A 7,500-nucleotide genomic window follows, 5' to 3' on the forward strand; every position below is an offset into this window, starting at 1 on the left:
CATTTTCTCTCTTTCTTTCTTTCGTTGTAACATAAACGAATATATGTATGTGTGTGTGTGTGTGTTTGTATATTCATATTATAATGTAATTTTAATTTCATTATCTCTTTCCTTTTTCTTTTTTGTTTTTTCTTTTTTTTATATATATCTCTTTAAAAATTGTATAAAATTTGAAATTCGAAAGTGAACTTCTCTTTTTTCTTCTTCTTTTTTTAATTTCTTTTTCCTTTTTTCTTTCTTTTTTTTTTCTTTTCTCTTTACGAGATATTTATACATATCATATATCAATGATATGCTTTAATTATACGCTTTACTATTTGATATTGTTATAAACAAAAGTACACGTTTTTCTAAGCTCATCTTCGTATTCTTCATTTTGTTCGAATTTTTCATATGTTATATATATATATATATATATATATATATATATATATCAATATAATTACGTTATAATGTAGGTCATTCTATATATTCCACGTCACTAGTATGCTCATTCATTTTTTTTATTTTATTGTTGTTTTATTTATTACTTCGTTTCTTTTTCATTCGTTCATATGCTGGCGTAGCTTTTCGTTGGATAATAGCAAGCAGTAGCATTTTATGGGAAATCGAACACTCGGTGTTGCACTAAACTCTCTCGACCGTCCTCCTCTCTCCTTAGCGAAGATTTTAGTGTCGAAATGCCAAAACGTTGATTTATCGGATATGGCGAAGGTGGTGGGCCGTCAAAAAAAAAAAAAAAGAAGAAAAAAAAAAGAAAAAAAAAGAGAACCGAACGAAAAATAAAAGCAAAAATCTGTCCAATATATTTTTCAGGAAACAGTTCGTAAAATTCATAACGTTCGAAAAACAACAAATCATGAATGTTTTCGTTTTGTATTTTTTATTCTTCTTTTCCCTTTTTTTATTTTTTCATTTTTCTTTTTCCTCTATGCTGGCTCAAAAAATATGTATATAAATCTGAAGAAAGCATGTCAAAAAAAAAAAAAAAAAAAAAAAAATGAAGAAAGAAAAAAAAGTGTCGACAAGACGTTAAGTGCAAATTCGAAATCGATGATTATTCAATTTTTATTAATTTCCAAAATAAGTTTCGATGTGTGTATATCTTGAGTATATATGCATATAAAATAGGCGAATACATTTTGAAATAATAATAAATATGTATATATATATCCTATTGAAGAGGCAACTTCTGCATCAAGGTTTCGTTATATGATATCACCAGGATCCTTTTATCAATTTTCTAAGAATCGATACTTGATACTTAAAAGTGAATGAATAAATGCTTTGAGATAAGTTAAGTGCATCGAATAAAATTTTTATAAGTGTTAGTGGATAAATTCTTATGTCATTTCGTATACATTTATATATCAATTTTATTATAACTTATAATATTTGTATAATTATTTTATATAATTTTGTACATATGTATATCAAAAATTTATATATACATTTATATATATATATATATATATATATATATATATATATAAATTTTCATAATAATAAATATAAAAAATTTTCGATAAATTATAACATGTAAATAATATAGATATAAATAATTCGTTTTAAGGAAAATAATTATACATTGAAATAATTTTGATTAATTCAAATGAAAATGATATAAACAATCTAAACAGATAATTTATCTATATACATATAATAAAATCAAAATGGAAATGAGTCGTCATACGCAGACGAACGATCGTCGTTCCTCGTTAATTTTCGTGACTTTCTGTCAGCTTCAAATTACGTATTAACCACGCATGTAACTGGACGATGAACACGATCGTATGTATCAATGATCCGACATCTGACGCGTTCTCGAAATGATTATCCCACTTGCGGTCACGATCGTTAAATATACATACATATGTATAAGTATGTGTGTGTGTATGTGTAGAGTCAATAATGCTCGTCGCTCTTAACCCTACATTTCGTAGTACGTGCATCATTTAATAAAGTCTGATGCATTGTTATTTTATTATATTAATAATAATTATCTCGTCAAATATATTATGTTCGTATAAGTACAAACTTTTGATTGTGCATATATATATATATATATATATATATATATATATTTTTTTTTTTTTAATAAAAAAAAAGAGATTCTTTTAGCTCTAATGACTATATATCTATCAGTAAATAATATTACATTATGTAACTCATTGACATTGATTTTGTTAATCATTTTTATAACATATGGATGAAACATTCTGTTAATCTCTTTCGTATTTTTTATATATTATGTATTTCGTATTTTTTATATATTTCGTATTATTATATATTATGCATACATATCGAGAGTCTTAGAATGAAATTAATTGTATGTTTTGCATTTTCTTTTAGCATGATTCTTTTCTCCATAAATTTTTCTTTCTGTTTAATAAAAAAAAAAAAAAAAAAAAAAAAAAAAAATACAAGCAACAAGTAATTTTAATACCAATGATGATATATTTATCATTTCATTAAATAACTCCTTTCTATTTACTTTTTTCAATCTTCTTATATTTTTTACGCTTCCGATTTTTTCCTTCCAATTTCTTTTTTGTCTCGTTTCGTTTCTTCAATTATTATTTTTTTCCGATCACTTAGAAGAAGTAACTATTCTACAAAATATATTATTTTCTTTTTTGATATGAAATATAAATATTCATACAGCGCTATAAAAAAAAAAAAAAAAAAAAGAGGCTCATTATAGAAAACATTTAATTTCTCTAAATTTCAATTTTTTTTTTGTAGCTTTTAACGACAAATAATGATCGATCTAATTGAACGAAAAACCACGTGACCTGGTGTAAAGCAAACACGTTATGGAACATTTTCTTTACAAAAGCGAACTAGTACACAATATATATATATATATATATGTGTGTGTGTGTGTGAGCGTGTATGTGAATGTACATATGTACAAGTTTATACAAATACGATCGGGTTCAGTCACACTCGAGCAATGTTTCTTTTTTTTTTTTATCAGTAGATATTTTTCTTTCCATTTTTGTCGTAGCTAACTTTTAAACTATAGAGTTAGACAAAAAAAAAAAAGAAAATAAAACAAAAAAAAAGAAAAGAAAAGTATAGAAACGAGGAATTACGATCGGGAAATAAATGAGAGGTTTTATCTACATACATTTACCTGTATCAACTCTCTAACTGTTAGAAATAGAGTAAGAGAGATATAACGATGTTCGTTTCAAACTGTCTAGCTGGTTGGTTTTAGCTAGTTGCTTGGATAACTAGAGATACCACAAAATTTTTTCTCTTCTTCTTTTTCTTCTTCCTCTTCTTCTTCTTCTTCTTCTTCTTTTTTTCTTTTTGGTCACAGCACTGTGTACGAGAAGGATAAGATCGATCGTACGAAACGTTTTTTAAGATCTATAATTAAGTTTTTTCTTTTGCCCTTGTTTTCACCTTCACAATTCGTTTCGCGATGAATTATTGACAAAGGACGAAGGAAAAAACAAAAAAAAAAACAAAACAAAAAAAAAAAAAAAGACAAATATGTCGAAAAGAAAAAGCAAACAAAATAGGCACGGTCACAACGTGAGACTATTAGAACAATGGAATTTTTAACAAATCCTGAAAAATTTATTATTAACAAAACAAATCTTATAAATTGCAAAAAAGATTTAACTAAAGATTAAATGTTTTCATTGAAATAACGAATGTTGCTTAACGATGGATACAACAATGTCGCACATTTTATGAATATTTTTATGCTTTTTCGTTGAAACGATATATTTTTATACGTAAACGTTTTATAAGAGATACTAGTAAAAAAACCGTTAGATATCTTCGAGTATGAGATAATAACCAAGACGAAGATTACTGAACGTGTTGAACGTGTGGAGTAAATATGGTAGTTGTATTTTTTTTTTTTTTTTTTTTTTTTTTTTGATAATCGAATAACTAAGTTAGACGTAAATACGATCAATTAATCTATAACACAGATACGCGGGTCACTCACGGATCATTCCTTTCTCGTTTCCGTATTGTTCTTCTTTATAGTTTACTTGTTAATTTCACAAAGAGATAAAAATTCGTAGGATCTTTGATAATTTATTTACGTAAGATAGTTATTACACTATATGGGCAATAAGATGTCGTATTCATCGAGAAGTAATTATCTTCTCCGACGTTCCTTCTCTTTCTGTCCCCTTTAGATTTATTTTCGTTTTCTTTTCTTTCTCCCCCCTTCTCTCTCTCTCTCTCTCTCTCTCTCTCTCTCTCACTTTCTTTCTTTTTTTTTCCTCACTATCGAACGTTCACTCGTTAATATATACGTTATCTCTATTCTAGCTCGTTATCACCGCTACACGACTACTTTCACTAAAACGAAGAACTACGTTTGTAGAGTAATTCCAAGAATGTGATAATTTTTATTTATCACATTCTTTGCTCCTTCCTTTTTTTTTCTTTTTCCTCTTTTTCTTTTTTTTTTGTCTTTTTTTTTTGTCTTTTTTTTTCCCCTTTTCTTTTCTTTTCTTTCTATCGCCAGATATGTAGAGGAATACACATTATAACGATAATATATCGGCGCACATTTACACTAAGTTATATATTGATGAACGAATAAATATCGTTGAAAATCTTCATAAATTCGTTTCTTCAATTCTCAAGGGACAACGAGAACGAGATTGATAATGATAATGATAATGATAATGACGATGACGACGACGATGATGAAGAGGAGAGAAAGAGAGAGACAACGAATAATACACGTCCACTCTCGTCCGCGTCCGAAACAGCACTGAGAAGTCGAGTACGGGAGACCACGAGTGGCTAAGGCCTCCCGCGACTACCGAGTGTTCCCGAACTTACCCGAGGACGTTCGAACATCGCCGACATACTAAACGCGTTGTTACTCGAGCGTCACTTTGCTCTTGGCACTCTCATGAGAAGGTTATCGCGTCTGAAGGATTCTTACAACTTTCGGAGATCGAGTTTGTGTACATATATATATTTATATGTATATACATATATATGTATTAGTGTTTACAATTTATTTAACGTGATACGCTAACTATGTATATTTTCCTTATGAAGAATGAGTATCATCATCATCATCATCATCATTATTATTATTATTATTATTATTATTATTATTATTATTATTATTATTATTATTATATAATTAATAATTTTTTTTGGTCTTACGTTCTCATTCAATCAATTCAAAAATTATAAAATACAATAAGATAATCAAAATCGTACAAATCCGGGAGAATCGCTAGCTTATTTCTCAATTGTTTCCAAAAGCTCGACGTGTGATTTATGGTTGTTATCGCAAACTACCGTATACATGCTCGTATGTCTTTCGTTTGAAATTTGCAGCAAGTGCGTGATGGGAATCATTTCAGCCCCTAAGGCAAGACTTTTCGTGCGTCATTTTCAACGTTTCAGTTCGTGTTGCTGTACACGAAACAATAGATGAAAACTCGAATGCGAGATGTGCATGTTCCAATACGATATACTAAAAACTGGAACGAAAAGAGAGTTAAAGATAATATATAATATATATCGAAGTTTTCAACTTCGATAGTACTTTTTCTAAAAGATAATAAGATAGAAAATTGTATTATTTTGTTGAATTTCTTTATGTCGAAATGAGATATTAAATCCATTTATATCTGTAATAATTAATAATTGAATAATTTAACATTTTAATAATCAAAAATTCGAATCGATGAAATATTTCGTGATTTTCCATCTCAGGTTCTTCATATTAATATGTACGATATTTAAGTAAGCCATATAATCGGCTTTGGAGATAATATCTAGTTAAAAATTAACATATCGAATTTGTTTCGTTGATAATTGAATATACGTGTATATTAAACGAAGTAGGAGAAATATTCAAAAGAAAAAAAAAAAAAAAAAAAAAAAAAAGAAAGAAAAGAAAAATAGAAAAAAAGAGAAAACATTGAAAGATTAATAAACAACGAAGCGGCAGATAATATTTGGACCTATTCGTATTTAACCTTATAGTATAGTAGAGAGAACTTGGAGAGTAACTCCTAGGAGTATGGTTTGCTAGCATATCCCATCCTCTTACATTCTAGAAACCTAACAACATCGAGTCCCTCTACCTCATGTAAGCTGAAAATGTTTAATGCAAACTTACATGTTTCGCGAGTACGGTACACCTTTGCTATCGCTTCGAGGGAAAGCATTCGTATATGTGTATATATGTGTGAAACTAAATTCTACGGTTTATATATATATATATATATATATATATATATATATATATATTATTCTTAGTTATATACAAAAATATTATCGATTAGAAACGTTGAAAAGTTAAGAAATAATCGAGTACTTATCACACAACTTTGTTCGATTTACTTTGCAAATCTAAAAATGATATATAGGTATATAAATATTCGAATTAAAAGTCGGAGAAAGAATGAGAGAGAGAGAGAGAGAGAGAGGGGTGGAGGGGGAGTGAAGGAAATAGAGAGAGAAGATTGAGTCGAGACGAGTCATCCAGAATCTTACAATTAGCGAGGTACCATGATATTTTAATTCGCAGTCCTGTAAAAGCAGCCGTGAATCCGTAAGATTCGAAACATTAAGAGGTTTCTCTTTTCGTTTCTTCCGTTTTTACGACAGGAGGAATATATCCTTTTTCTCTTTCCTTTTTTTTCCCCTTCTGACGGTACACCATAATCGCCAAGAATTACGTACTTCGTTGAAAATTTATTCACAGTGAGGAGCTTTTCGACCAGTCGATCCGATTTCCTTCAAAAGTAATGAGAAAAAATTTTTCAAGCGTTGGATAAATAAAAAAAAGAATAAAAAAAAAAAAAAACAAAAAAGAAGAAGAAATTTATAAAATATCTATGTACATAAAAACGATTTATATATATATATATATTTGATTAAATTCAACTTCATTTTTTATTAAATAAAGATAAAACTTCGAACGATGCCATTTTCATTTTTTTATTTTTTTATTTTTTTGTCTTTTTTTTTTTTTGAGAAAGAACAACGATCGTTATTTCAAGTCAAACTACGATCTAATTAAATTTGATAAACCATCGTGAAAAGTCTCGGTATGAGATCCGTGGATACGTTCGTTGAACTTTGATCTAACGTTAGCACGTTTTATTTCTACATTCGTATCACGTTTATACTTTAGTTGACAGTTTTTCTAAGTTATCAACTTATAAAAGAAACGTTTTATTGTCGTTGTGCTTTAGTTTCAATTTTAGTTTCACGGAAACATGTAAAATGATAACATCGATGCGTTTGATTTTATTTTATTCATTAACTCTTATTGTTATAATTTTTTTAATTGACGATATTTTTTAATTAGTATTATAATTAGAGGTATATATATATATATATATATATATATATATATATATAAAAGAGAGAGAGAGAAAAAGAAAGATATAAATTCACTCATTCATTCAATAACTGAACAGCTTTAAATGATTCATAAATTCATTCGCTCGGTTATTAATTTTCTTGTTTAATAATTATCATAAT

At 27.7% G+C, this 7,500-nt stretch overlaps 1 protein-coding gene across 6 annotated transcripts in view; it reads right to left on the reverse strand.

Moving 5' to 3' along the window:
• alpha-Man-Ia (alpha-Mannosidase class I a) overlaps positions 1 to 4,763 on the reverse strand; it is a 95,615-nt gene extending 90,852 nt beyond the window's left edge. For 3 of the 6 annotated variants that reach the window (XM_035876035.2, XM_085656293.1, XM_085656294.1), the window contains exons 1-2: positions 3,971 to 4,763; positions 3,140 to 3,414 (exon numbers count right to left, since the gene is read on the reverse strand). The gene's annotated coding sequence lies outside the window, so the exon portion shown is untranslated. Of the gene's footprint in view, positions 1 to 3,133; positions 3,415 to 3,970 lie in introns of all 6 variants that reach the window. The other 3 variants (XM_035876038.2, XM_035876036.2, XM_085656295.1) reach the window with 3 other exon arrangements.
• Between the last annotated feature and the right edge of the window lie 2,737 nt (positions 4,764 to 7,500).

This window comes from Vespa mandarinia, chromosome 4 (assembly GCF_050613455.1).
Source record: "Vespa mandarinia isolate Hongniang chromosome 4, ASM5061345v1, whole genome shotgun sequence".
Taxonomy (NCBI): domain Eukaryota; kingdom Metazoa; phylum Arthropoda; class Insecta; order Hymenoptera; family Vespidae; genus Vespa; species Vespa mandarinia.